Consider the following 14,770-nt stretch of genomic DNA (forward strand, 5'->3'; position numbering starts at 1 on the left):
TTGTACTGGTCTGACTACTACTGGAATACTGTGTTCAGTTCTGGTGTTCTTAATTCAAAAAAGATGTTCAAATATTGGCAAAGGTCCGGAGAATAGCCACAAGAAAGATCAAAGCAAAGAAAAAAATATCCTATTGTGAGAGATTCCAGGAGCTCAAGTTACTTATCAAAGAGAAGATTAAGGTGTGACTTGATCATAGTCTAGATGTATTTACATGAGTGCCAGAAATGTGATGACTGTCTTCAGTCTAGCACAGTGGTTTTCAACTTTTCTTCATTTGTGGACCCCTAAAACATTTTGAATGGAGGTGCAAACCCCTTTGAAAATCTTAGGCTTGTCTGCAAATCCCAGGGTTCCACGTCCTGCAGACTGAAAACCACTGTTCTGTGGTAACAGCAACCTTCTGTGGACCCCTTAGACATAGTCTGCAGGCCCTCAAGGGTCCGTGGACTACAGGTTGAAAGCCACTGGTCTAGTGGACAAAGGTATAACAAGATCCACTGATGGGAAGTAGAAACAGGGCAAATTCAAACTGGAAATAACACGCACATTTTTAACAGTGAGGGGAATTAACCACTGGAATGAATTACCGAGGGTTGTGGTGGAATCTCCATCAGTTGCAGTTTCAAAATCAATATTGGATTTTTTTTTCAAACAGAAATTAATTCAGAGATGTCCTACAGTCTGTTATGCAGGAAGTTAGACTAGATGACTACAGTGGCCCATTTTGCCCTTAAAATCTATGAATAAAATCTATATTAGAATAATAGAATATTAGGGTTGGAAGAAACCTCAGGAGGTCATTTAGTCCAGTCCCTTGCTCAAAGCAGGATCAACACCAAGTAAATCATCCCAGCCAGGGCTTTGTCAAGCCAGGCCTTAAAAAGCTCTAAGGATGGAGATTCCACCACCTCCCTAGGTAACCCATTCCAGTGCTTCACCACCCTACTAGTGAAATAGTGTTTCCTAATATCCAGCCTAGACCTCCCCCACTGCAACTTGAGACCATTGCTTCTTGTTCTGTCACCCGTCACCACTGAGAGCAGCATATTACTCATAATCCCCAGTGTATATCTTCCATTTGGTTATAGGCCCCTGTGGTTTTTCCTACCAGTAATGAGATTAGAAGAGGGAGCCAATCTGCAAAGAAAATCTGATTCAGATGAAAAGCCTTCTCAAACCTCTTATCAAAGATGATGCGATGGGCTTTAATACCCTCCTTCCTTAAATTGGGGCATCAATTTAGTGCCTGTGCTTCCTGTGGAGTTGGTATTCTGTGTTCCATCCCCAATTATTGGGCCAACCAATCGCTGGCTTCTGTTGCTCCAAGTTCAGTTCATGCTGGCACTCCTCATGCTTTCATTGCTTCTCCTGCTCCATTTTCTCTCCTGCTCCTGGTCTGCTAACCTCTGTCTCTCAGGTGCAACTTTTCTTTCTCAAACTGCAGCTTTTCCTGCTCCAGCTTCGGCTTCTGCCACTACAGATTTTGCTAATTTTGGGGAACTAGGCCTGGATGTGGAGGTCAGTCTTTCCTCTGGTTGCTGTTCACACTCTTATCATTCTTCCTGCCTCCCTCTGGGAACTCATCGTCTTCTCAGCCTTCCTGTCATTGTGACCTTTATCTCCTTGGACACCTGCATGGCCTGCAAGAAAACTGGAAACCTCATCTAGGTCCCGGTCTGGGGCTTGTACCCCATTCTGCCTCTGGTCATTTACACACAGCAAACACCCTTTTTGTCTTTTCATGATCAGCTGTTGGCAGATTTTTCTGCAAGCACAAGCTAATCTTTTTAGAGGCCTTGTAATTCACATTGCTATCTGTCAGGAACAGACTAAAAGATCCACTTTCTGTTTTCAGTTTAAGAGCAGTGGTTTAATTCCTTGCAAAAGCCTCCTTTTAAAAAGCTTTATCCATCATCACACTTATTCCACAACACTGCCATCAATAAGTTACAGTCTGGCCCAGCACCACCTTCTGGATGGACACCACTCTGTTGTGATTGGATCCAGTGGCTGAATCCCATGTGCTTTTAATCCCCCTGGGTCTTGGTAGTGATTAATCACTGATCCTCATTCTGGGGCTCTCTGGTACAGTCCCGGTTTCTTGGACAGTGGGACTCCAGAGTCCAGCCACCTAGACCTTGGAACCAGTGTCCTAGACCATTTGCTCAGTCGTTGGAAGGTTTTACCCCTAGCACCCTCTTCAGGTTAGCTGTGGAGCCCCTTAGAGTGACGCTTTCATGGCAGTGAATATAGGGCCCTGCTGACCTGCCACCTCTTCAGTTCCTTCTCACTGCCAGTGACGGTCATTGGAACTGTGGTCGCTTGCCTTAGCAAGTGCTTCCCCTAGTGATTGTAACTGAGCTTTCTGTAAATAGTTTAGTTAGTGTAAGTTAGTTAGCTAGGAATGGGGGGCCTTCCCCACCCCAATTTGTCTCCCCTTTTGGGATTTGGAGCATGCCTTGATTCCAAGCGTTTAAACTCTGCAGAACCTGCCACAAGTCCATGCTAAAGGGCGATCACCTTGACTCTTGCTTCAGGTGTCTGGGGGAGATGCTTCCAACAGATCAGTGCAAGATCTGTAAAGGGTTCCACCCATAGACCAGAAAAAATGGGACTTCAGGCTGAAGCAGATCTTGATGGAAGCGGCCCTCCATCCCCAGATGGCTCTGGGCTGGCAGGAGCTGGCATTGAGCACTTCTGTGCAGAGTGCTTCGGCCTCCTGTGCATAAGCAGCACAAGAAGGCAGACAGAGGGTGTTTGTCCACGTCTAGAACAGCTGGGTCGGACAGCGTCACCAGGGTGCAGCCCATGCATGGGCACTCAGTGGCGGTCTTGCAGGAGCCGGCTCCATCAACTTTGGACCCGCAAAGGGGTCTGTCGAGTCCAGTGCCATTGGACTTCCCTGCTAGAGAGTGCCAGGTGGAGATGCTGGAGCTGCCTTCCACCCCGGATACATTTGAAGCGGTCAGGGACTTGATTGCCATGACGGCTCCACAGTCCCGTCAGCAGCATCATCCAGAGGAAAGCCTGTGGCATCGTTCCCTGACACCACCCTACCGGCACCGTTCCCCATGAGAGTATTCTCCGGCACTATCTTGCTCGGCACCACCATGGTCTTCATGCTCTATGTCCCAGTCATCGGACTCAGAGATGGAGTCCTACTGTTTGCAGCTCAGCCGGGACTGATCAGACTGGCACAGACACAGACAGGATGCGAGGATGGTGCTGTGGCAGGGGCCCGTGCAATGACCATTCTGGATCCCCATGAGCCTACCATCGGGTCCAGAGCACGCACTCCAGGGTTTCCAATTTGAGGTATCGGAAGGATATGTGCCCCTGCCAGCCAGGGACCATCCCACCCCTCGGAGCTCTGAAACAGCTTTGATGAATGGCACGGAGCTATGTCCAAGTCCTGGGTCCATGACCAGTACCGAGGCCACGGTCAGTGCCAAGAAGCACAGCACCAAGCAGGATGAGTCCAGGGAGTGGAGGGCCAAGAGGGCCCGGTACTGCCTCTAGCTTCGTTGTTGTCCTCATTGGATGAAGTGGTAGTGGGGTCTTCATCCTCTGGGCTACCCCTGATTGATGATAGAGTGCATCAGGCATGGGTGCCGACTTTCCAAAGTTCCAGGGGGTGTTAAACCCCTGACTCTATCACAGGCTCTGCCCCCACTCCACCCCTTCTCCCAAGGCCCCACCCCACCTCTTCCCACCCCCTGTCCACTCCCGCCCACCTCTTTCCTCTCAGTTCTCCTCCACTAATCCCCAAAGCCAAAGGGGGTCTCAGACTCATCCTCTGTTTGCGAGGTCTCAACAGATTCATGAAGAAGTTGAGGTTCTGCATGGTCTCTCTAAATGCAATCATTCTGTCTCTGGATGTGGGAGACTGATACCTGCCCTTGACCTCAAGAACGTGTACTTCCACATCTCTATAATTCAAGCTCACAGATGTTTCCTCAGGTTTGTGGTCAACCACAACCATTGCCAATTTACAGTCCTCTCTTTTGGTCTGTCAGCGGCCCCTCAAGTGTTTACCAAATGCATGGCAGTCGTAGCCGTCTTCCTGCAATGAAGGCAGAGGCAGGTATTTCCGTACCTCAGCGACTGGCTGCTCAGGGGCTGATCAAGGGAGCAAGCGGAGCTCCATGTCAACTTGAGAAGATCTACCTTTGACAGGTTGGGTCTTCTTCTCAACGAGTACAAGTCAACCCTATAGCAGCGTGGTTAAATTTACCTAAGTCCCCATGTAGACAGCACAAAGTCAATGGTGTTTTAAGTGCAGAGCAGACCTGAGTAGCATGAGAAGTGGATATCAAGTCAAATAATTAGCAAGAAATGTTCACTGCAGTTCTGCTTCCAAGAAATTAACACTTCTGTTCGTTCAGCCTGCGGGATTGAGTGAGAGTCATTGTCAGTCTTAGTCCTTAGAGGTTTTTAAGGTCAGGCTTGACAAAGCCCTGGCTGGGATGAGTTAGTTGGTGTTGGCCCTGCTTTGAGCAAGGGGTTGGACTAGATGACCTTCTGAGGTCCCTTCCAACCCTGATATTCTATTATTCTATCCCCTACGCAGAGGATAGAGTTTCTTGGAGCAGTGTTAAACTTGGGTCAGAATGACAGACAGACATACAAAACTTCAAGCAGTGCCCCACCACCACAGCGAGGAATTGCTTGAAGCTCCTTGGTCACATGGCAGCATGTACGTATGTGGTACAGTGTGTGAGGTTGAGGCTCAGACCTCTCCAGACCTGGCTGGCATCAGCCTGTCGGCCAGGGTGCAACAGTTTTTGGACAAGGTGGTCACCATCCCGGTGTCAGTTCTTGAATCTTTCCACTTGTGGCTCAACCCACAGAAGGTATGTGCGGGAGTCCCCTTTGCCAAGGCCCAACCTACCCTGTCCCTGGTGACAGATGCATCAGCATTGGGGTGAGGTGCTCACCTGGGAGACCTTTAGACCCACGGTTTCTGGTCACAAGACGAGCTCTCACTCCACATCAGTGTCAAGGAGCTGGGAGTGGTCCGCCTGGCATACCAGACCTTCCAGGCCCACTTGCAAGGGAAATGTGCAGAGGTGATGACAGACAACACAGTTGTGATGTTTTATATAAACAAGCAGCATAGAGCTCGTTCCTGTCCTCTATGACAGGAAGCCCTCGAGCTGTGGGACTTCTGCATAGCCCACTCAATTCACCTGGAAGCATCCTACCTCTCAGGTTCCCAGAATGAGTTGGCGAACTATCTCAGCAGATCCTTTCACAATCATGAGTGGTCTGTTCGCCCTGATGTGGTGAACAACATTTTCCAAAGTTGGGGAGTTCCCCAATTCGACTTATTTGCCACAAAGAGCAAGAGAAAATGCCTCCAGTTCTGTTCCTTCCACAAGGTTCCACTCAAGGTCTGCAGGAAAAGGGCTGCGGTCGTTCTGATAGCACTACTCTGGCCCTGCCAGCACTGGTATGCCATGCTTTTGGAGCTATTGGTGGACACTCCAATCTCGTTGCCCCTACTTCCACACCTGATCACCCAAGAGCACGACCGCCTCCATCACCCCAGCCTCGAGTCTCTTCACCTCACCTCTTGCAAGTTTCATGGTTAATCCCAATGGAGCTAATGTGCGCTGAGGCCATTAGGGAGGTCCTACTTGGCAGTAGGAAACCCTCCACCAGGGCCACCCACCTAGCCAAGTGGAAAAGATTCTCAGCCTGGTTTTCTCAAGTTCACACACTCCTGATGCAGGCACCTATACCTTTCATCTTAGATTACCTACTACATTTGAAATAGGAGGGCCTCTTGGTATCATCTCTCAAGGTCCACCTGGCAGCCATTTTGGCATTCCATCCAGGAGTGGCTGGCTGTTCAGTCTTCGCCAACCTGATGGTCAGTCATTTTCTGAAGGGTCTTGACAAACTATACCCACAGGTTAGACAGCCGATCCTGACTTGGGACTGTAATCTGTTCTTGTCCAGACTAATGCCCCCTCTCCCCCTTCAAGCCCCTAGTGACTTATTCATTGCTCTGCCTATCATGGAAGGTGGCATTCCTGGTCACCATAACAGCAGCAAGGAGAGTGTCTGAACTTAGGGCCCTAACCCCCAACCCTCCTTATACTGTTTTTTATAAGGACAAGGTGCAATTTAGGCCTCATCCAGCCTTTCTTCCAAAGGTTGTCTACCAATTCCATGCAAATTTTTCTACTGGTCTTTTACCATAATCCTCACATGGATAGTCAAGAACAAAGACTACACTGCTTGGACATTTGATAAACACTGTTTTTTTACATTGAATGCTTGAAGACCTTCTGTAAGTTGAATCAGTTGTTTGTGGCGGTTGCAGATAGAATGAAAGGGCTCCTGGTGTTGTCAGAGAGAATTTCATCGTGGGTCACGTCCTGTATCCGAGCATGCTACGGCCTGGCAAAAGTTCCGGCCACTGCATTAACGGCATATTCCACAAGAGCACAGGCCTCCTTGGCAGCATTCCTGGTTCAGGTACTGATTCAGAAGATCTGCAGGGTGGTGACATGGTCCTTGGTACACTCTTTCACCTCTCACCATGCCATTACCCAGCATGCCAGGGATGATGCGGTATTCGGCAGAGTGGTGTTTCAATCTGTAGTTCCATAAACTCTGACCCCACCTCCTAGTTAGGGCTTGGGAATCACCTAATTGGAATTGACATGAGCAAGCACTTGAAGAAGAAAAAATGGTTACTCACCTTCTCGTAACTGTTGTTCTTTGAGATGTGTTGCTTATGTCCATTCCAAGGTCCACCCACCTTCCCCTCTGTCGGAGTAGCTAGCAAGAAGGAACTGAAGAGGTGATGGGTTGGCAGGGTCCTATATTCACTGCCATGAAGGAGCCACTCCAGGGCGCTCCACAGCCAACCCAACGGGTGCTGCTAGGGGGAAAAACCTTTGATGACTATGTGTGCGATACACACACACCTAATTGGAATGGACATGGGCAACACATCTCACAGAACAACAGTTACAAGAAGGTGAGTGGTTTTTTCCCTCACCTTCTCCTAAGCCAAAATGAGGCAATGTAAATGTACCCCAGAGACAGGTGGTAGTAAAGATACACATTTAGGAAATAACCTAAATTATGGGAACTCTTTTGAGAAATGGATCTGAAATAAATTAACACACAACAAGAAAGCTGATGAACCATTAGATGTAATCTGCAGTTCATGGCACACAAATTTAACATAATTAGGGTACTGTTTGCTTTGCCATGCTGATAGATTTTTAAATTACTCAGACTTTCAATAAAGGAAAAAAATATGACATTTATGTTGGGAAGATTTACTATGTGTTCTTCCTCCTCAAATAATGCAGGTCAATAAAGGACCACGTTGTCAGTTGGGGAAGCCAATGGAGTGATGTCCATTTACATCTATTGAGACTCTGGCCCAACATATTCGTTTATGGGTTAAGGAAGAAAATACAGTGGGCTATATTCTGATCTTAGTTACACTCGTTTAAATCCAGTCTAACTCGTGTAAATCCAGTGTTACTGTAAATGATGTAAGAATCTAACCCAGTACATCTTGATGCTGACAGTAAAATGAAAACCAATTTAGAACCAAGGATTGTAATGTATGTTCTTGCTGCTGGTTCTTAGCGTATGCGCAACGTGCCTCAGGTGCCCATGATTGGGATTCATCACCGAATTTGGTCCACTGGTTGGCTCATTAGCTTCCCCGGTGCAGGCTGGGTACTGATGCGGAGATGCTGATCCATGTCCTGCTATGTTCTTGCTTTAATAACACCTCCTTTTCTTTCATAGATCTCAAAGTGCTTTACAAAGATCAGTAATATTATCCCTATTTTACAGATGACAAAAGTGAGTATTCTAGTACTTTACCATAAGATTAGTATTAAATATAGGTTCAGTATTCCTTTTTTTCTAAACTTATTACTGCTTTTCATAAAGAGGATTTTCAGTCTAGTTTTCAGTTTTATTTTTTTATTCAAGAAGTACAAGTTTTACAAACAGTCTGTTACTGAGGAGAACAATTGCAGTTGCACTTAAAGACACAGGGCAGAAGAATCTTTATATATATATATATATGTGAACTTTTTTCAACAGTGGGTAACAATAGTAACATATTCAAAGTTTACTGATCTGGATGTAAGACTGTCTTGTAAGTGATATGAGTGAGAGAAGTATAATGTTGAAATTGAGTAATTGACAACTTGAGTGAAAACAGTTATTCTTGTGCTAGAAGAGATCTCTAGAAGAGAGCAGCTATTAAATATAAATCATTCAATTTTGGGCAAAGGGTGATTTACAAAATATTTTCCTGTATCAGTTGCTTTATGGTCCTTACCCCCATCTAATGAAATCTTCTACTGAGGGGGAGAAAAACTGCCCTCACTAAGTATAAGGTTAAGGCATTGGAATGGGACCTACAAGACTTGGACTAAATTTCTGAATCTGTGTTTAGACTTTCTGTGTGACCTTAGGCAAGTCCTTTACTGTGTCTCAGTTTCCATCTATAATATGGGGATATTCCTTCCTGTCTTTTGTCTGTTTTGTGTGTTAGGCTGTGAACTCATCAGAGTAGGGACTGTCTCTTACCACTGTCTTTCAGTGCCTTGGGCAAAGCAGCTAGATTGGTGCTACTATAAAGCAAATGAGAGCAAACTCTGTTATCTGAATGCCACTCTCTGCTAACTGAGATAGTGCTTAAACAGGAACATTCAACCTCATAGGAGAAGATTCTCTGCTATGAAGCAACGTTAGTCAATTTGCAGCCTGTTAGGTTGAGCAGATTTGTGTGGGTATTTGGCCCTGGATACTGGGAGAAAGGGGTAAGGATCTTGGCAGAAGTCAAGGTTTTATGTTTTGCTAGTTCTGTGATGTCCAAGAACCAGATTCAGAAGAGGATGGCTGGGGACCAGTAACCCAATTTTAGGTAAAAGCTTGAGGGGCTGAAGACAGGTCAAGGGGTGGGGTGGGGGTGTCAAAATGAAAATGAGAACCTCGCAATGTAAAATGCAAGTATTGCTATGAGGATAAGCATTCTTCAGGAAAGATGTCCTGCTGAAAGTACTGGAAGATGGATCTGGAAGTTTTGATACAGAATTTCTTCCTTAGGATCAACTTGACTGGGCAGTGCAGATATAGGACAGGATATAACTCACCTATCCAGTTTTGGAAAACACCTAGTCCCATTATTGAGAAGGAATAGGCAGGATGATTTGTTTGAGAAGCACCAAGATATCTGATCTGGAGGGCAGAGTGCTTATTGGGATCACTGGGCTAAAGGATGGGATGAAAACTTAAGGGATGAGAACCCAGGAGAAACACTATTGAGAATTCAAGAAACCACCTCTTGCACCAGGAAGTTGAGGGTTCAAGGCCACATTTCTACAGAATAGAGAAGGAGGCTGCTGTTTGGTGGCAGTTTGTCTAAGGGCAGAAGAGGCAGTGGCTTGGATTCAGTACATTTGCTTAGAAATAAAGGCAAAAGGGGTTGTATGGGAGTAACCCTGTAGGTGGGCTCTGAATTAGCTGCACAAGGAAGAAAGTAAGCAACAAAAGTCAGTGTGGCATTGTTAGGGTCCATGGGAAGGTCCCCAAGAGATGGGAGACCCTTTTGTGAGCAGCACAGCAGGAAGAAGCAGAGGGCTGCCTTACCACAGTTAACTATGTGTCTTGACAGTTTTATTGCCTGTTTCTTAATCAGTTTGGTTTTTCCCTAGTTAGGTATCTTACTTTTTTCTGATTGAGTAAGGGTTAATTGGTTTGTGTTTATTATCTGGACTATTATGGTTCCTTAGCAGATCAAAACTTTAGTCTGGGGTTTGACTGCCATAGCAGTTTGGCCTTTTTCTGATGATTTGCCATGGCTAATACTTACAAGATGGGAGGGTTGTGTATGTTGTGTAACAGAACTCTATGTTTGCTGCCATTGTGTGGTGTAAGGGTGTACGCCAATTTTCTAGCTGAGTGCTCCTATTGTGTTGGCTTAAAGTCTGTAGCTGAGAAGCAGAGAGGTGTGCTAGGGGCCTTACTGTTTGCAAGGTACATTCAAATTGAGCACTATAGATTTGCCTTGTTCTGGTCTGATCTTGGTTGGAGCATTAGGTAATCTAACTCTTTTAACGGGGAGTGATAGCTTAATGGTTTGAGTATTGGCCTACTAAACCCAGGGTTGTGAGTTCAATCCTTGAGGGGACCACTTAGGGATCTGGGGCAAAATCAGTACTTGGTCTTGCTAGGGAAGGCAGGGGGCTGGACTTGATGACCTTTCAAGATCCCTTCCAGTTCTATGAGAACAGGGGTAAAAAAAAAAACTGACTGGGGATTTGTCCTGATTTGAGCAGGGGACTGGACTAGATGATCTCCTGAGGTCCCTTCCAACCCTGATATTCTATGATTAACTTAGGGGCAAGTCAAACAATAAATTTGCAAGCTTACAGTAGTTCTTTCAAGACTGTACAATATGCATATTTACTAACCAAAGGAAAGGTTAATAAGATATCCAATTTGGTAAATGTTACTAAAGATTATGGTTTTGTAACTCCTACTTAAAAGTGAAGCCAACAGCCCTGAAAACTTGCCAGTTGGGACAGAATGCAGCAGACCATTGCAAAGTATCTCCCTCTTTGCACTAGCTCCTCATTGAATACAGTAATATTTAGTATCTCTGTTGTGATATTTGAAGTCCTCTGTGGGTTTGGCTTAAACTACCTGAGAAGATGTTTGGGGCACAACTGTCTATTACTGTGTGTTTTTTACAGTAATTTACACAATGGGGCCTCTGCCTGTGACTGCAACTACAAATAAAATAATCAGTTTAATATTTACTGACTAAAATAAATCATGGCTGTTTATTCCGTTTAGTGTTGCAGAATGAATACAGTTGTAGGGGAGTAAGATTATATTTTGGTTCATGAAACAACAGATTTGTCAAATTTAAGTTCCATTTCCAGAGTCTCTGTTATTAGTGGTGATGTATAAGGCTATTATTTTTATGGGCCTCTCATCTTTCATGTGAAATTGCCCCTCTTCTATGTAGAACTGTAAAATCACCTTTTCAGAGATTTTAGAGAAATTGAAACTTTCTGCTAGTGTTTCACTCTCATATGTGCAGAGACAAGCCTGAAAGCTGTGGATGGGACTTGGTTGTCTCTCCAAGGTAAGGCTGAGCCTTCAGGAGGGAGGAAGGTCTGAGGCTGGGGTGGAACCAGCTTGACCTGCTCTTGAGCTCCCAGAGATTTAGTCTGCAGTTCATATCACTGAGAGCAGAATGGAGAAGGGAAAACAAAATGCAGGAGCTGGGAAGAGAGGGGGCACTCATCTCTCCAAGTAAAATGGTCCTGGTTTCTCATGTGGACAGAAGAGCTGGGTCCTCTTTCTGCTAAGTTCTTGTTCTTCATGTAGTGTCCGTATGGGTGCTCCACTGTAGGTGCATCTGTGCCCCTGCTCCTCTAAATTGGAGATTTTAGGTAGCAGCGTCCGTTTGGCCCGCGCATGCTCCTTCCCTCATGGTTTGCCTCGAGGCTATCTAGTGCTATGTAGGTGAACTGCCCTCAGTTCCTTCTCTACTGCCTTTGGCCTTGAATAGAGTAGGTAGGTCTCTTCCTTTTTGTGTGTCATAAGAATAATTATGCAGTCGAACCTCAAAGATACAAACACCAGAGTTACGGACTGACCGTAAAGATATCTGATAAGATTCAATAAGGACAAGTACAGAGTCCTGCACTTAGGATGGAAGAATCCCATGCACCGCTACAGGTTGGGAATCAACTGGCTAAGCAGCAGTTATGCAGAAAAGAACCTGGGGATTACAGTGGACGAGAAGCTGGATATGAGTCATCAATGTGCCCTTGTTGCCAAGAAGGCTAATGGCATATTGGGCTGCATTAGTAGGAGCATTGCCAGCAGATTGAAGGAAGTGGATATTCCCCTCTGTTCAGCACTTGTGAGGCCACATCTGGAGTGTTGAGTCCAGTTTTGGTCCTCCCACTACGGAAAGGATGTGGACAAATTGGAGAGAGTCCAGTGGAGGGCAACAAAAATGATTAGGTGGCTGAGGCACATGAGTTACGAGGAGAGGCTGAGGGAACTGGGCTTATTTAGTCTACAGAAGAGAAGTGTGAGGTGGGATTTGATAGCAGCCTTCAACTACCTGAAGGGGAGTTCCAAAGAGGGTGGAGCTCGGCTGTTTGCTCAGTGGTGGCAGATGAGAGAAGAAGGAGCAATGGTCTCAAGTTGCAGTGAGAGATGGTTAGGTTGGATATTAGGAAAAACTATTTCATTAGGAGGGTGGTGAATGGGTTACTTAGGGAGGTGGTTGAAACGCCTTCCTTAGAGGTTTTTAAGGTCAGGCTTGACAAAGCCCTGGCTGTGATGATTTAGTTGGTGTTGGTCCTGCCATGAACAGGGGGTTGGACTAGATGACCTCCTGAGGTCTCTTCCAACCCTAATCTTCCATGATTCTATTACCGGTCAACTGGACACCATGGGGAACTGGAAGTAAGCTATCAGGCAGCAGTGGAGACAAAAAAAACACACCACCAACAAAACAAACCAGCAAATACTGTACTGTGCCTATATTGTACCATAAAGGTAGGCACATCTGGGCTGCCTGTCCCCACCCTCACTCTCTACTCCCCATGGCGCGGGACAGCCACTTACAGGAAGGAGGTATTGAACACTGTTTTCCGCTCTCCCTCCCGCCCCAGCTTGGAGAGGGACAAGCTTGCAAGCTCAGAGCCCAGGAGAACATCTCTAGTTGCCATTATGTCAGGTTGAAGGATAGGAGAAATAGTGTCCCTGATGGCATACCTGCCCTTCATGGTCTTTTTAAAAGACAACGTCACATTGAGGCCGCATCCCAAGTATCATAACCTTAGTCCCAGATTTGGACCTTAGCGTCCAAAATATGGGGGTTAGCATGAAAACCTCCAAGCTTAGTTACCAGCTTGGACCTGGTACTTGCTGCCACCACCCAAAAAATTAGAGTGTTTTGGGGCACTCTGGTCCCCCTGAAAAACCTTCCCTGGGGACCCCAAGACCCAAATCCCTTGAGTCTCACAACAAAGGGAAATAATCCTTTTTCCCTTCCCCCCTCCAGGTGCTCCTGGAGAGATACACAGACACAAGCTCTGTGAATCCAAACAGAGTGACTCCCCCTCTCCGTTCCCAGTCCTGGAAACAAAAAGCACTTTCCTCTTCACCCAGAGGGAATGCAAAATCAGGCTAGCAAATTCAACACACACAGATTTCCCCCTGATTTCTTCCTCCCACCAATTCCCTGGTGAGTACAGACTCAATTTCCCTGAAATTTCCCAGAAAAGAAAACTTCAACAGGTCTTAAAAGAAAGCTTTATATAAAAAAAGAAAGGAAAAATACATACAAATGGTCTCTCTGTATTAAGGTGACAAAATACAGGGTCAATTGCTTAAAAGAATATTGAATAAACAGCCTTATTCAAAAAGAATACAAATCAAAGCACTCCAGCACTTATATTCATGCAAATACCAAAGAAAAGAAACCATATAACTTACTATCTGATCTCTTTGTCCTTACACTTAGAAACAGAAGACTAGAAAGTAGAAACTACTTCTCCAAAGCTCAGAGAAAGCAGGCAGACAGAAAACAAAGACTCAGACACAAACTTCCCTCCACCCAGAGTTGAAAAAATCCGGTTTCCTGATTGGTCCTCTGGTCAGGTGCTTCAGGTGAAAGAGACATTAACCCTTAGCTATCTGTTTATGACACCAAGTTTCTCTGTAAAGTAGCCTCCCCACCTTTCATATTAATCAACTAATCTATCTTCCCATTTTTTTCAAAAATATCATTGTAACAACAGGGAGCCAATTCTGTATACGCTATTTGTAAGAAGAGCCCTACTATTTTATCTGGACAAGACTAAGGACTTTAGGAAGTCTCCTAAACTCTTCCTTTCATTTGCAGAAAGTTACAAAGGTTCTGCAATATTAGCTCAAAGACTCTCAAAATGGGTCTCTGATTGCATTAATCACTGTTACCAGGTGCACAACCTGCTGTTCCTGTTGAGAACCTGCTCACACTCAATGAGATCAGTTTCTACCTTAGAAATGTTCTCGTCTCGGAAATTTGCAGAGCAGCAACCTGGACCTCTGCCCATGTGATCACTGGAGACTCAGCCTCAAACGCCATCTTCAGCTCCATAGTACTGTCTTCAATAATAGACCCCACTCTGAAGCCACAGTCCTCCATAGGGGATGCTGCTGTGAAGTCACTTACAGTGAAGCAACCCTGAGAGCACTACTTGAAGAAGAAGTTACTAATACATTAACAATTGTTCTACGAGATGTGTCACTATAGGTGCTCCACAACCCTCCCTCCTCCCCTCTACTTCGGAATTCTCGGTAAGGGTCTCTGCAGTAGAGAAGGATCTGAGGTTCACCCATGCAGCGCTAGATCGCCTTGAGGGAAACCATGAGGGCACATGCGCGGGTTGAACAGACACCGCTACCTAAAATCTCTGATTAGAAGAGCAGGGTGCAGATACACCTACAGTGGACACCCATCTCGAAGAACCATTGTCATTGCACAAGGTGAGTAACGTCTTCATTTCTTTTCCAGATTCCTACTGCTGTGATCAATTTAGAAGAGGGTCTCCCAACCACTGTTAACAAATAGAATCCATCTTCTGTGAATTGGAGTCGGAATTCCCTTCTCACAAATATTTTTTTCTCTTCCACATTTCTAAATGGTTTAATCCTCCTCAGGTCCATACAGACATTAGCTATCTTCCTTGCTCTCCAG

The 14,770-nt window shown here is 45.5% G+C and overlaps 1 protein-coding gene across 11 annotated transcripts in view; it reads left to right on the forward strand.

The window, feature by feature from the left end:
* The window catches only part of ADARB1 (adenosine deaminase RNA specific B1), a 277,040-nt gene that overhangs the window by 96,723 nt on the left and 165,547 nt on the right, over positions 1-14,770 (forward strand). For 4 of the 11 annotated variants that reach the window (XM_050916505.1, XM_050916511.1, XM_050916507.1 and 1 more), the window contains 2 exons: positions 7,789-7,845; positions 14,588-14,770. The exons of 4 other annotated variants lie outside the window; for them this stretch is intronic. The gene's annotated coding sequence lies outside the window, so the exon portion shown is untranslated. Of the gene's footprint in view, positions 1-7,788; positions 7,846-14,587 lie in introns of those variants that run through there. 3 more of the 11 variants (XM_050916509.1, XM_050916510.1, XM_050916515.1) reach the window with 2 other exon arrangements.

This window comes from Gopherus flavomarginatus, chromosome 10 (genome assembly GCF_025201925.1).
Source record: "Gopherus flavomarginatus isolate rGopFla2 chromosome 10, rGopFla2.mat.asm, whole genome shotgun sequence".
Classification (NCBI taxonomy): Eukaryota; Metazoa; Chordata; order Testudines; family Testudinidae; genus Gopherus; species Gopherus flavomarginatus.